The 16,240-nt window shown below is 38.9% G+C and overlaps 1 protein-coding gene and 1 pseudogene across 1 annotated transcript in view; one reads left to right on the top strand and one right to left on the bottom strand.

Moving 5' to 3' along the window:
• The first annotated feature begins 8,416 nt into the window (after positions 1–8,416).
• Positions 8,417–8,638, top strand: LOC115897895 (annotated as a pseudogene).
• Positions 8,639–9,542: 904 nt separating this feature from the next.
• The window catches only part of AP4E1 (adaptor related protein complex 4 subunit epsilon 1), a 109,478-nt gene continuing 102,780 nt past the window's right edge, over positions 9,543–16,240 (bottom strand). Inside the window, exon 22 of the transcript XR_004057373.1 lies at positions 9,543–9,869. The gene's annotated coding sequence lies outside the window, so the exon portion shown is untranslated. The remainder of the gene's footprint in view (positions 9,870–16,240) is intronic.

The following is a 16,240-nucleotide window of genomic DNA, read 5'->3' as shown; positions in this document are numbered from 1 at the left end:
TGGCCAGGCTGGTCTCGAACTGCTGACCTCAGGTGATCAGCCTCAGCCTCCCAAAGTGCTGGGATTCCAGGCATGAGTCACCGTGCCCAGCTTTATGTGCTGCTTAAGACAGAAAAAATAGGTTTCACTTTGAGTGACAACTCAGATAAACTAGTAGTGGATGCCTGAAGCACTATGCTGGGAAGGATCCTAAAGCTGAGTTTTAAATCCAGAGCAAGGGAGATGTGATAGATGGCAACACCTACCATGATTGCAGAAGGGGAAGTGATGGTTCATGCCATTCCTGATATTCTACGCACAAAGGATACAACTTCAATGAGTTTTGTAGCCAGCCTCACAAGATAAATTCAGACAAGTAATAATAATTCTTAAACCAAGAAAAAACTTAAGAATCACTTCATTTACAAAAAAATTCAGCACTGCTGCCAGCGCTCAGCACTCGTGTGGGCCACAGCCCCAAGGACAGGCCTGTGACACCTTCTGCTGCCACCACTGGCACCCACATGTGCCACCCAGGGGCCCCACAGCCAGCCTGCTGCCACTACTGTTACCAGTGGTGCCATGCATGCCAGCCAAGGGCCAAAGGCCTATCTCCCAGCCCACCACTGCTATTCCCAGCACATGTGGATGCCATCTGGAAGCTACAGAATGGGCCCATGCAGGGCCCCCACCTCCACCAGCACCCACATATGCTTCCCAGGCGCATGAAGACCAGTATGCCTGTCTCACCAACACCACCACTGGTGCCTGAAGATGGCTCAGTTGGTGTCCCCATCCCCAGTGAAGCCTCACCACAGCCTCCACTAACAAGTTCAGCCTAAGTCATCAAGGAACTCACGGACACCAATGACATTGATTACAGAGAAATAAATCATATGGAGACTACACTACTGTGCCCACTCAGAATTGAAGCCAAAATACCCAATCCAACCATCACTATAGATACAACTACAGGAAAAATCTTTCCCTACAAAAGCCAATCCATAAAATTAGAAGTGACTATTGCACCAGATGCACAGATGTTAATGTAAGAACACAAGAACCATTTTTTAAAAAGCAAGGAAACATGACACATTCAAAAGACTGCAATAATTCTCCAGTAACAGATAAAAAAAAAAAAATCTACGAAATACCCGAAAAAGAATTCAAAACAATGCTCTTAAGGAAACTCAGGGGATATAAGATAAATTGAAACCCTGAATAGACCAATAGCAAGCTCTGAAACTGAATCTGTTAAAAACAAACAAACAAACAAACAAACAAAAAACCTACCAACCAAAAAAAGCCCTGGACCAGAAGGATTCACAGCCAAATTCTACCACATATATAAAGAAGAAATGGTACCAATCATACTATAAGTATTCTAAAAAATTGAGGAGGGACTCCTCCTTAACTCATTCTCTGAAGGCAGTATCAGCCTAATACCAAAATCTGGCAGAGAATGACAAAAAAAAGAAAACTTCAGGCCAATATTCCTGAAAGCACAGAGGCAAAACTCCTCACAAAATACTAGCAAACTGAATCCAGCAACACATCAAAAAGTTAATTCACCACAATCAAGTAGCCTTTATTCCTGGGATACAAGGATGGTTCAATATAATGCAAATCAATAAATGTGATTCACCACATAAACAGAATTAAAAGTATAGACCATATGATCTTCTCAATAGATGCAGAAAAAGCTTTCTATAAAGTCCAACATCTCTTCATAATAAAAACCCTCAATAGACTAGGCATCAAAGGAACATATCTCAAAATTGTAAGAGCCATCTATGACAAAACCACAGCCAACATCATACTGAGTGAGCAAAAGCTGGAACAATTCCCCCTGAGAACTGGAATAAGACAAGGATGCCCATGTTCACCACTCCTATTCAACATAGTACTAGAAGTCCTAGCCAGAGCAATCAGGCAAAACAAATAAAAGGTATCCAAATGGGAAAAGAAGTCAAACTATCTCTCTTTGCTAATGATACGATTCTATACTTAGAAAACTCTAAAAACTCCACCAAAAAGAAAACTTTAAAAAATGACTTTAGCAAGATTATAGGATACAAAATCAATATACAAAAATTAGTGGCATTTCTATACACCAATAACGTCCAGGCTGAGAGTCAAATCAAGAACACAATCCCATTTACAATAGCCACAAAGAAAATGAAATACCTAGGAATACAGCTAACCAAGGAGGTTAAAGACCTCTACAAGGGGAAGTGAAAAAAACACTGCTGGAAGAAATCAAAGATGACACAGATAAATGGAAAAACATTCCATGCTCATGGATTGGAAGAATCAGTATCATTAAAATGGTCATACTGCCCAAAGTAATTTATAGATTCAATGCTATTCCTATCAAACTACCAATGTCATTCTTCACAGAATTAGAAAAACCTATTCTCAAATTCATATGGAGCTAAAAAAGAGTCCAAATAACCAAAGCAATACTAAACAAAAAGAACTGAGCCAGAGGCATCACACTACCCAACTTCAAACCATACTATAAGGCCATGGTAACCAAACCAGCAAGGTACTGGTACAGAAACAGACATATAGACCAACAGAACAGAACAAATACTCAGTAATAAAGCCTAGCCTAAAAATGGCTAGCCATGTTATCCCAGAAGAAAACAATGAAATTGAACCTCTACCTTTTGCCATATACAAAAATTAACTCAAGAGAGATTAAATATTTAAATGTAAGACCTCAAACTATAAAAATCATAGAAGAAAACCTAGGAAATATCTCCTATAGAATGGGAGAAAATTTTCGCCAACTATGTATCTAACAAAGGTCTAATATCCAAAATCTATATGGAACTTAATGCCACAAGCAAAAAACAAATAGTCCCATTAAAAAGTAGGCAAAGCACATGAACAGACATCTCTCAAAAGAAGACATAAAAGCAGCCAAACACATATGGAAAAAATGCTCATCATCACTAATCATCAGAGAAATGCAAGTCAAAACCACAATGAGGTACCATCTCATACCAGTCAGAATGTCTATTATTAAAAAGTCAAGGGCTAGGCATGGTGGCTCATGCCTGTAATCCCAGCACTTTGGGAGGCCAAGGCGGGAGGATCACCTGAGGTCAGGAGTTTGAGACCAGCCTGGCCAACATGGCAAAACCCTGTCTCTACTAAAAAATACAAAAATTAGCCAGGTGTGGTGGCATGTGCCTGTAATCCCAGCTACTCAGGAGGCCGAGGCAGGAGAATCACTTGAACCAGGGAGGCAGAATTTGCAGTGAGTGGAGATTGCACCACTGCACTTCAGCCTGGGCGACAAAGGAAGACTCCGTCTCGGAAAAAAAAAAAAGTCAAAAACCAGGTGCTGGTGAGACGTGAAGAAAAGGAAACACTTATACATTGTTGGTGCGGCTATAAATTAGTTCAGCTACCGTGGAAAACATTTTGGAGATTTCTCAAAGAACTTAAAACATAGCTACTATTAAACCCAGTAATCCCATTTTACTGGGTGTTTACTCAAAGGAAAATAAATCATTATACCAAAAAGATGCACACTCATATATTCATCACCATGCTATTCACAATAGCAAAGACATGGAATTAAGCTAGGTGCCCATCAATGGTGGATTGGATAAAGGAAATGTGGTACATATACACTGTGAAATTCTATGAAGCCATAAAAAAAGAATGAAATCATGTCCTTTGCAACAACATGGATGGAGCTGAAGGACATTATCCTAAGCAAATTAACACAAGAACAGAAAACCAAATACCACGTGTTCTCACTTATATATGGGAGCTAAACATCAGGTACTCATGGACATAAAGATTGCAACGATAGACACTGAGGACTACCAAAAGAGGGAGAGTGTGAGAGGGGCGTGGGTTGAAATATTGGGTACTAGGCTCACTACCTGGGTACAATATATTCATGTAACAAGCCTGTACATGGTTTGTTTTATAATATTTTAGATACTCCTGTATCTAAAAGCTGAAATTAACAAAATAAATAAATAAATAAATAAAATACCCAGGAACTTAACCAAGAAAGTGAAAGACCTCTACAAGGAAAACTACAAAACATCAATGAAAGAAATTCTTGAACACCAAAAGATATTCACTGAAAGATGAAAGAAATTACTTCTTTCATTGGTGTTTTGAACACAACAAATGGACACAAACAAATGGAAACACTTCCCTTGTTCATGGGTCAGAAGAATTAATATTGTTAAAATGACCATACTACCCAAAGCAATTTACAGATTCAGTGTAATCCCTACCAAAATACCAATGACATTCTTCATAGAAATAGAAAAAACAATTCTAAAATGTATATGGAACTACAAAAGACCCTGAATAGCAAAAAAAAAAAAAAAAAAAAAAAAAATCCTGGACAAAAAGAACAAAGTTGGAGGCACCATACTACCAGATTTCAAAATATACTACAAAGCTATAGTAACCAAAACAGTATGGTATTGGTATAAAAACAGACACACAGACCAATGGAACAGAATACAGAACTCAGAAATAAATCCACATATTTACAGCCAACTGATATTCAATAAAGGTGCCAACACACATTGAGTAAAGAACATCCTTTTCAATAAATGGTGCTGGGAAAACTGGATATCCATATGCAGAATAATGAAACTAGACTCCTATCTCTCAACACATACAAAAATCAACTCAAAATGGATAAAAGACTTAAGCCTAAGACCCAAAACTATAAAACTACTAGAAGAAAACACAGAGGAAATGCTTCAGGATACTGATCTAGGCAAAGATCTTATGGCTAAGACTTCAAAAGTATATGCAACAAAAACAAAAATAGACAAATGTTAACTATATTAAATTGAAAAGTTTCTGCACAGCAAAGACACAATCAACACAGTAAAGACACAACCTGTCGATTGTGACAAAATATCTGCAAACTATTAATCTGACAAGGAGGAACTAATATCCAGAATATACAAGGAAGTCAATTCAACTGTAAAAAAAAAAAAAAAAAAAAAAAAAAAAAACAACAACAAAAAAAAAAAACAAAAAAAACCCCCACAAATAATCCCTTTAAAAAGCGGGCAAAGGGCCGGGCGCGGTGGCTCAAGCCTGTAATCCCAGCACTTTGGGAGGCCGAGACGGGCGGATCACGAGGTCAGGAGATCAAGACCATCCTGGCTAACACGGTGAAACCCCGTCTCTACTAAAAAATACAAAAAACTAGCCGGGCGACGTGGCGGGCGCCTGTAGTCCCAGCTACTTGGGAGGCTGAGGCAGGAGAATGGCGTAAAACCGGGAGGCGGGGCTTGCAGTGAGCTGAGATCCGGCCATTGCACTCCAGCCTGGGCGGCAGAGCGAGACTCCGTCTCAAAAAAAAAAAAAAAAAAAAAAAAAAAAAAAAAAAAAAAAAAAAAGTGGGCAAATGACATCAATAGACATTTCTCAAAAGAAGACATACTGATGACCAACAGGTATATAATAAAATGATCAACATCACTAATCATCAGGGAAATGTATATCAAACCACAATGAGATCTCACCCCAGTTAGAATGGCTGTTATCAAAAAGAAAAAAACAAATGCTGGTAAGAATGTGGAGAAAGGGGAACTCATACACTGTTGGTGGGAAAGCATATTAGTACAGCCATTATGGAAAATAGTATGGAGGTTTCTCAAAAAATTAAAAATAGAACTTTCATACATTCAGCAATCCCGTTACTGGGTATTTATTCAAAGGAAAGGAAATCAGTATATCAAAGGTATACCTGCACCCCCATGTTTATTGCAGCACTATTCACAATAGCTAAGATCTGGAATCAACCTAAATTTCCATCAACAGATGAAGAGATTTTAAAATGAGCACAATGAAATACTATTTAGCCATAAAACCAATGAAATCCTGTCATTCATATCAGTATGAATGAGCCTAGAGGATATTATGTTAAGCAAAGTAAGTCAGGCACAGAAAGTTAAATACTTCATATTCTCACTTATAAGGGGGAGCTAAAACAAATTTTTGAGCTCATGGAAGTAGAGAGTAGAATTGTGGGTATTAAAGGCTGGGAAGGATAAAGGGGAGGGAAGGATGGGGAAAGGCTGGTTAATGGATACAAAATTATGGCTAGACAGAAGAATTCATTCTAGTGTTCTGCAGCACTGTAGGGTGAATATGGCTAACAGTAACTTATTTGTATATTTTCAAAAAGCTAGAAGTGAGGATTTTGAATGTTCACAGCACAAAGAAATAATAAATGCTTGAGGTGATGGATTTGCTTTTTACAACCTGGTTTGATTATTATAAATTGTATATATATATATATATATCAAAATATCACTCTATATCCCATAAATATGTATAACTATTACATGTCAACTAAAAATAAAAGAGAAAAAATTATCAGAGGGAAAATTACCTTCTGGAATCACAAATAAAAGTCAATGAAGGTTTTTAAATTAAAACAAACAAAAAATTGTTTAACAAAGAATATGCCAGTACTGATAATATCCATGTCATTATAGGGACAAAACTTTAGAGATATCCTACTTTACTGGCTTATGCCTTGAAAATCTGAGGAAGAGGTAGGGAAAGGAGACTGCTGGATAGCCCAAGGGCTGGCAACAATTTTCAACATTTATAAGTTTGATGTCACTGAAGGGAAACTTTTAAGAAACAGCAAACTTCCCCCAACAAAATAATTCAAAAAAAAAAAAATGCAATTATACAAACAGACAAACTGGTAGTCCTAAGTCCACAGTATTCTCCCACAAAGAACATTCTCAAATACCACTCACAATTTTGGGGAAGAGTTCAGCTCGGATTGGCCTACCACAGTTTTTGCCTTGAGCTGTTTCAGCAAAAGCCTCTGCTCTGTGCACTGTGGCCTGTCCAGAAATATCTGTTGATGCAAGTCTTCAGGGGCCTCATTCTAATGAGAAGATTTAAGAATTTCTCTTCTTCTCTATTTAGCTTTCCTAACTCACCATTTAGCTGTCACAATAAGGGGCTCTTCCTTTTGATGATAATGGTACCCCTAATTGCAGCATCATTATATTTAATAACCTGACCAAACACAAAACAAACATATAGAAGAGTTATTTGTCTACAGAGAGTGAGACAGCTCTCTTCCTTCAAAATTCTGTATTGAATTTGATCAAGTTCCTCAGGAATTGCTAGAATAGGGTAGGAATATCTAATGAAATTAAAACCTGGTACTACCTGGTTAAGGTACTACGTCTTATGGCCAAGAGTAACAAGGACTGGATTTATCTTCCTGCCTTAAACAACTAGGAAACCAGAGAGACTTATGAAATCATGATTTTCAGACATTGAAAAACAACCAGCACAGAACTCTAATCTCCCAGAGAGAAGGGAAACGAAAACAAGACAAGCCCTGTAATTGTCACAGCTTACTGACTAGATGCAGTTTCCAGGTCACAGCACAGGGAGGAGAAATCCTAGGAGTTAAGGGAGGTCAGGGTGGCCAGAATTTGGGATAGAAATAATTTATATTTCTACAAACCAGGCTGCCCTCATGATACAAAGGCTATCTGGTAGAATCCTCAGAAGGGTGTTTCCTAGGGATAAGTTAACCCTAAAGCGGCTCTGGACCCAGCCTAATAAAATTTAAAGGCAGGTCTTTCTTTTTTTTTTTTTTTTTTTTAACTTTTAGGTTTGGGGGTACATGTGCAGGTTTGTTATACAGGTAAACCTGTGCTATGGGGGTTTGTTGTACAGATTATTTCATCACCCAGGTACTAAGCCTAGTACTCAAGTTATACTTTCTGTTCCTCTCCCTCCTCCCACCCTCCACCCTCAAGGAGCCCCCAGTGTCTACTGTTCCCTTCTTTCTGTTCATGAGTTCTCATTATTTAGTTGCCACTCATAAGTGAGAACATGCAGTATTTCGTTTTGTTTCTGCATTAGTTTGCTAAGGATAATGGCCTCCAGCTCCACCCATGTTCCAGCAAAAGAAATGTGTTCATTCTTTTTTATGGCTGCATAGTATTCCATGGTGTATATCTGCCATATTTTCTTTATCCAATCTGTCACTGATGAGCATTTAGGTCGATTCCATGTCTCTGCCATTATGACTGGTGCTGCAATTAATATTTGAGTGCATGTTAAAGGCAGGTCTTAAAAGTATCCAAGTGATTCCAAGTAACTCGACTGTGTACCAGAACAAAATTCAACACTACATAAATGAATTCAATACAATTCAGCATGTGACAAAAACATGCTGACATTCAAATGAATACAATACAATACAATTCAGCACACAATATAAAATTCACAATATCTGGCATCTAGTAAAAAACACTTTAGGCATGTCAAAAAACAGAATAATATGATCAATAACTGGGAGAAACTGCAATCAACGAAAACAGACATAAAAATGACAGAACAGAATTCTCAAACAAGGACATTAAAACACCTATTAAAAATACATTCCATACTTACTTGGCAGGGGAGATACCATGATCACGAAGGTGGTTTTCCCAGGTTTTCCCAGGGCGAGGCTTATCCATTGCACTCTGGATGTGCTGACCCCTGCGATTTCCCCAAATGTGGGAAACTCGACTGCATAATTTGTGGTAGCTGCGATTTCCCCAAATGTGGGAAACTCGACTGCATAATTTGTGGTAGTGGGGGACTGCGTTCGCACTTTCCCCTGATAAACAATTAAAAAAAAAAAAAAATACATTCCGTAGGCTGGGTGCGCTGGCTCACGCCTGTAATCCCAGCACTTCGGGAGCCTGAGGCAGGCGGATCACGAGGTCAGGAGATCGAGACCATCCTGGCCCGTCTCTACTAAAAATACAAAATAATTAGCCAGGCGTGCTGGCAGGCGCCTGTAGTCCCAGATACTTGGGAAGCTGAGGCAGGAGAATGGTGTGAACCCAGGAGGTGGAGCTTGCAGTGAGCCAAGATGGTGCCACTGCACTCCAGCCTGGGCGACAGAGCAGGACTCCGTCTCAAAAAAAAAAATAAAATACACTCCATATGTTTAAGAAAGTAGAAGAAAACGTGAACATGATGAAGAGAGAAACTGAAGATATAAAAGACCCAAATGGAACCTCTAGAGATGAAAAATGTAATATCTGAGATTAAAAACACACCTAGATTAGATTAATCGCCAATTAAACAAAAATAAGTTAGATGTAGGAGGGAGGCAAGAAAGAAAAAAATAGATATCAAACTCCTCCAGAAGTGAAGGGAGTATCTTCCTTTTCAGAAATAATTCTCTCTGACTTGCCCTTAAAATTCAAGTATAGTATACAGATTTAAGGTTAGTTTAGTAGTAAGAAATAGAACAATCACTGATGTTTTTTCTAGATTTAATCTTTGAAGACTATAAACTGAGATCCTGATTGAAAGTCAGATCTGAGACAGCGCTTTTCAATACAGTATAATGCAAGTCACATATGCAACTTTAAATTTTCTAGTGGTCACATCAAAAATAAAGAGAAATGGGTGAAACTAATTTTAATAATATATTTTATCTAATATATCCAAAATATAATTGTAATACCATTAATATAAAATTAACCCTTTACTTTTTGTGTACTACGTCTTTGAAATCCACTTGTTCTATAGTTAGAGCACATCTCAATTCTGACTAGCCACATTTCAAGTGCTCAGTTCCGACATGTGGCTAGTGGCTAACATATTGAAAATGATGGGTCTAAGCAGATGCATTAGTCAGGGTAGTTCTAGCTGATGCAACAAACCCCCAAATCGCAGTGGCTTAACACAACAAAGACTTGTTTTTAATTCAGGTTACAGTCCAGGGAGGTCAAGAGGGAAAGGAACTGCTCCATTCAGAGACTCAGGTTTCTTCCAGCCAGTAGCTCCATTGTCTCCTTTTTGGAAACTTTATAACTGGATTCTCTCCATCCAGCAACCTGATGAGCAAAGAGTGAGGGCATGTAAAATGTTTTAGGGCCCATGCCTAGAAGTTCTGTGTATCATTTCCACCAACATTCTATTGGAATATAACTGACTGGAACTCAATCACATGAAAATCCAACTCCAAAGGAGCTGGGAAACATAGAAGAGCATGTGGAAACAGTGACGCTACCGCAACTGTAGTGCCGAATGAAAGAGTGGGGAGGCTCTTCTGCAGATCAGAGCTGCCAACACAGTCAATGTTTTCCTGTCTGATTAGACAGAAGGCCAGTTGCCCTGCACAGAAAGTACTGGCCATGAAGAATGCTTCTGTTGAATACTAAGACCCCGTGGGTTATGCTGAAACTTTCTGAGTAAGTTACTGTTCTTCTATGGACTGATATTCTTCCATACTGTTCTAGAGAAATATATAAGAATCTGCTCCCCACTCTACAATAGTGACAAGGGTGATCTCCTCGAGCTAAAAAATTTTAGAAGAGGAAGCAATATAATTTGTGAAAATCACATATGCTCAGAGCAGCCCTGAGACTCTGAACTTCAGAAGTAAGGAGGATTTGAGAGATCTACGCCAGTCCTATCTCTCTCTTCACTTTACAGGGCAAAAAAAACTACAACCCAGAGAGAAAAGATGACCTGTCCAAGGTTAGAACCAATTTAATCAGAATTATAATTTGATCTTACTGTAACAAGTAATGTTGACTTTCTGATGTGCATCTCAGCTAATGCTACAACAATGCGGTATATAAACCACCTGAAAAACTCAGTGGCTAATAGCAACAAGTATTGTTCTCATGATCATGAGTCTGCAGGTCAACTACAGTTTAGCTGATCCAAGCTGGGCTTGGTGGGCATGAAATAGGTCATGAAATCAATCTAATGGGTTGCAACTAGCTTTTCAAAAGAATGGAATAGATCAGAATAGAAGGTATCAAAGTGCATGGGACTATTAGCTAAGTGATTTTTTGTGCAATTTGAAATTTCAATTATATACATGATGCATAAACTAGGTCATGATAGACAATGTATTTCTTACTGTGGGTCACAGTCAATATAGTTTGAAAGAAGTCTGGCCATACATAGTGGCTTGTAATCCCAGCACTTTGGGAGGCCAAGGTGGCTGGAATGCTTGAGCCCCAGAGTTCAAGACTAGCCTGGGCAACATAGCAAAACCCCATCTCTACAAAAAATACAAAAATTAGCCAGGCATTAATGATGTGTGCCTGTAGTCTCAGCTACTTGGGAGGCTGAGGTGCAAAGATCACTTGACCCCAGGAGGCCAAGGCTGCAGTGAGCTGTGATGGATCCATTACAGTCTACCCTCAGCAACAAAGCAAGACTCTGTCTGAAAAGCATAAATAATTAAAGTCTTCAGAATTGGTCAGGCTAAATATAATCCCATATGTATGTGATAAAATTATCAAAGGTTCAGATGATTGAGCCCGCTACAAACATTTTAATGAATCCTTTAATTCAAGTGGATCACTATTCTCTGACCACAAATTCCCAATCTTGCATCTCCCTCCCAAATCATGTTACCTTCTGTCACTCAACCCCTTCTGTTTTGAGCTCATGTTATTTAAAGTTGTTCTAGATGCTGGAGATGTATTAGTGGGTGAAGAAAATGTGTGAACTCATCAATATGACACATCTCAGGCTAAGGAATATCTCACCAACACTCCTCATGTGCCATCAGTATCGTATCTAATTTTGTTCCCACATCTGTTCAGTACACTATTCCTGTCAGGTCCTGTCTTTCCATATAGTTGATAAATGCAACAACAAAGATTTAACGAATCAAAAGAGCTTGATTTAAAAGGTACATCTTTGGCTGGGCACGGTGGCTCACACCTGCAATCCCAGCAATTTGGAAAGCTGAGGCAGGTGATCACCTAAGGTCAGGAGTTCGAGACCAGCCTGGCCAACATGGCGAAACCCCATTTCTACTAATAATGCAAAAATTAGCCGGGTATGGTGGCGGGCGCCTGTAATCCCAGTTACTTGGGAGGCTGAGGCAGGAGAATTGCTTGAACCCGGGAGGCAGAGGTTGCAATGAGCCCAGACCGCACCATTGCACTCCAGCCTGGGCGACAAGAGTGAAACTCTGTCTCCAAAAAAAAGTACATCCTTAATGATTCCAATTATATGATGTTCTAGAACAAGTAAAACACACCTATAGTAGAAAAAAAAAAACACACAACAGTAGCAGGGTGATGATGGAGCACAGGGATTGACTGGGAAGGGACAAGAGGAGGTTACTGGGGTAATGGAAATGCTTCACAGCTTGATACGGTTGTGGGTTACAAAGGCATATCGACTTGATGAGGTTAAGCAGTTAAGATTTGTGCATTTCAATGTATGCGAATAAAAGAACTATAAAAATAATCTAGTGGGGGCAGGAAGTAAGGAGTATGATAAGAATGGCAGAATGCTGATAGTTGTTGAAGCTGGATAATGGTACATGGGTTCATTATGTCACTGTTTATTTTGTATGTATTTGAAATTTTTGTAATAAAAAAGTTTACAAAATTATTGCAGTTCAGGTCTTTCCAATTGTGCCACTTTTATTCATGGTGGCAGCTATCAGCTATCACAGGACATATGAAAGATATTCAATGTTCTAATCATCTTCAACAAAATCTGAATCAATAAAAAGGCAACATTTGAGAAACCAATTAATTATAAATGATGTTTTATCTATAAAAACCTAGGAATTTCTAAGTTCCAAAATAGACATATTCTTTTTTTTTTTTTTTTTTTTTTTGAGACGGAGTCTCGCTCCGTTGCCCAGGCTGGAGTGCAGTGGCCAGATCTCAGCTCACTGCAAGCTCCGCCTCCCGGGTTCACGCCATTCTCCTGCCTCAGCCTCCAGAGTAGCTGGGACTACAGGCGCCCGCCACCTCGCCCGGCTAGTTTTTTGTATTTTTTTAGTAGAGACGGGGTTTCACCGTATTAGCCAGGATGGTCTCGATCTCCTGACCTCGTGATCCGCCCGTCTCAGCCTCCCAAAGTGCTGGGATTACAGGCTTGAGCCACCGCGCCCGGCCCAAAATAGACATATTCTATGTCTGTAAATGAAGACTGGTCCAGTAACAAGTGTACAAAATCATTTTATCTTTCCCATAATTCACAATAACTATTGACCCCTGTAAACCATTAATCATTCAACTAAAATAAGAAAATAAATTCGAATACCTTGGTAACTATCACTAACAGGACCAGCTTGTTCCAGTCACTGGTTTTGTCCTTGCCTTCATTAAATTATTTGGTAGAGATCAAATGCCTCCCCCTGAGAATGTACATGCCTTGCCTCTGCTCCTTTCTACTTGTCATATAAGGAGTGAAGGAGATGTGCAATTAAAATATTTCTAAGCACTTTCACTGAAACACAATTAACCTCTGGGCTCTCGTCTCTCCATTTGGCACATAATCTGCCAGATCCTATCAAGGAAAAATTTCCTGAAGTCAGCCATTTAGTGGCATTGGCAATGTAATGTTTTGGGGAAGGAAAAGTACTCATCCACTTAGGAAAAGAGTTTAAAATAACTAACGGAAATTGATTCCCTCCCTTGGAAAAAGGCTCACAATCTGGCTGCAACTGCTTACAAGGACCCACTATTTTTTCAGCATTAAAGATGCTCCAGGAAGCTCATATGCTCCACATCATCTGTACTTTCTGCACAACCAGGCCCATCTTCTCTGCATCCGCAATGTTTGTAAGTTCTCAGGATTCTCTGGGATTCACCTTTTGGGTGTTTTCCTACCTTGGATCCATGTACCTATCATAAAAATTTTTGTGTGTGATGCATATGAAACACATTTCCTTTTAAGTAATTCCTTTCTGCTGCTTTATCCCAGAGGGCCTGTTCTTCCCCAACTTTCCTGATGTTATTGATCTTACTAACGTGTAGTTGTCCCTCCCTTTATCATAGTGCCTACTTTTTTGAAGAAATAAGTGATGCTGATTTAGCTAGTAAGTCTGCCTTATCATATTCATTAGTTCCCTATTTTTAACTGCCCCAATTAGATGTCTACTGCTTTTTGTCCTAGAACAAGTTTTTAGAACAATGAAACTTTATGAACTATTTAATACAGAAAAGTATCCCTCCTCCAAGTCATAATTTCTATCTGCAATAACATTGCATTTGCAGAGAGATCTCTTAAATGGCATGACATGTTCTTTTAAGAGAGTATTCAGGCTGGAAGGGTCTCATGAAGATACCATGTTTCCTCTCTCCCACCTGGTACAAACTGGCATAGGCTATTTTCACTGGAATCCCTTTCTGTTAACTTAAATATTTAAATTGGATCAGATCACATTTCTTTACTTCTGGGAGGGCCACAGAATTACTAATATAAATCCCTGGATATTATCTGGTCCCAGGTCACTTATTTTGAGTGGACAGGTCTCTTTAGTTACCCATTCAATAGACGAATGGCTGTTATTGAGTGCCTATTGTGTCAGGCAAAAGAGACACAAAAACTTACACATAAGAAAAAGAGAGGACACAAACTACTAATATCATAAATGAAAGAGGGGACATCACTATAGGGCCTATGAACATTAAGAAGATAATCAAGGAACACTATGAATAACTCTATGCCTGCAAATTTGATAACCTAGATGAAGTGGACCATTCCTCAGAAGACACAATCTGCCAAAACTCACACACACAAAAAAACTATCTGAATAGGCTTATCTTTATGAAAGAGTTGAATCAATAATTAATAAACTTCCAAAACAGAAAGCACCAGGCCCAAGTGGGTTCACAGATGTTTCTACCAAAAGAAGAAATTATAGTAGCTCTCTTCCAGGAGATAACTACAGATGAAATACTTCTTAACTCATTCTATGAGGTCAGAATTACCTTAATGCCAAAACTAGACAAAGATATTACAAGGAAAAAAAATATATAGACTAGTCTCTCATAAATATAGATGTATAAAACCTCAACAAAACATTAGCAAATCAAATCCAACAAAATAAAATAAGAATTATACACCATAACCAAGTAGGACTTATCTCAGTTATACAAAGCTGGTTCAACATTCAAAATCAGGCCAGGCACAGTGGCTCATGTCTGTAATCCCAGTACTTTCAAAGGCCAAGGCAGGCATATCGCTTGGGGTCAGGAGTTCAAGACCAGCCTGGCCAACATGGTGAAACCCCGTCTCTACTAAAAATACAAAAACAAATTAGCAGGGCCTGGTGGCATGTACCTGTAGTCCCAGCTACTTGCAATGCTGAGACAGAATTGCTTGAACCTGTAAGGTGGAGGTTGCAGTGAGATGAGATTGTACCACTGCACTCCAGCCTAGATGACAGAGCGAGACTCTATCTCAAAAAATAATAATAATAATAATAACAATTAATGGATGTAATCCATCATGTCAACAGGCTAAGGAAGAATAATCAAATAATCATACTGATACGGAAAAAAAAAAGCTGACAGGTCAGGCGCAGTGGCTCACACCTGTAATCTCAGCACTTTGGGAGGCCAAGGCGGGTGGATCGAGGTCAGGAGTTCAAGACCAGCCTGACCAATATGGTGAAACCTCATCTATATTGAAAATACAAAAATTAGCTGGGCGTGGTGGAGTGTGCCTGAAATCCCAGCTACTCAGGAGGTTGAGGCAGAGAATCACTTGAACCTGGGAGGCAGAGGTTGCAGTGAACCGAGATGATGCCATTGCACTCCAGCCTGGGCGACAGAGTGAGACTACGTCTCAAAAAGTAAAAATAAAAAAGCAGCTGACAAAATCCAACACCCATTCGTGATTAAAATCTCACTAAATCAGGAATAGAGAGAACTTCCTCACCTTGATAAAGAATCTCTACAAAAATCCTACAGCTAGCATCATACTTAATGGTGAGAAACTAGAAGCTTTCCCACTAAGATCAGGAGGAAGAGAAGAATATCTCCTCTCACCACTGCTTTTCAACATTATACTAGAAATCTTGGTGAATTTAATAAGGCAACAAAGGAAATAAAAGGTATACTGATTCGACAGGAAGAAATAAAAGTATCTTTGATTAAAGATGTCTCTTCTACCCAATTTGATCTTTAGATTCAATGCAATCCCAACAAAAAACCCAGCAAGTTATTTTGTACATATCTATACACTAAATTCAATCTGAAGAAGCAAAAGACCCAGAAGAGCCAACATAATATTGAAGGAGAACAAAGTTGGAAGACCGACACTACCTGACTTAGAGACTTACTATAAAGCTAGAATAATCATGGCAGTGTAGCACTGGCAAAAGACAAAAATAGATGAGTAGAAGAGAATAGAGAGCCCAGAAATGGATCCACATAAATATAGTCAACTGATTTGACTGATACAGTTTGGATGCTTATCCCCTCCAAAT

This window comes from Rhinopithecus roxellana, chromosome 5 (genome assembly GCF_007565055.1).
Source record: "Rhinopithecus roxellana isolate Shanxi Qingling chromosome 5, ASM756505v1, whole genome shotgun sequence".
NCBI lineage: Eukaryota > Metazoa > Chordata > Mammalia > Primates > Cercopithecidae > Rhinopithecus > Rhinopithecus roxellana.
This window is presented reverse-complemented; position numbering and strand designations above follow the sequence as displayed.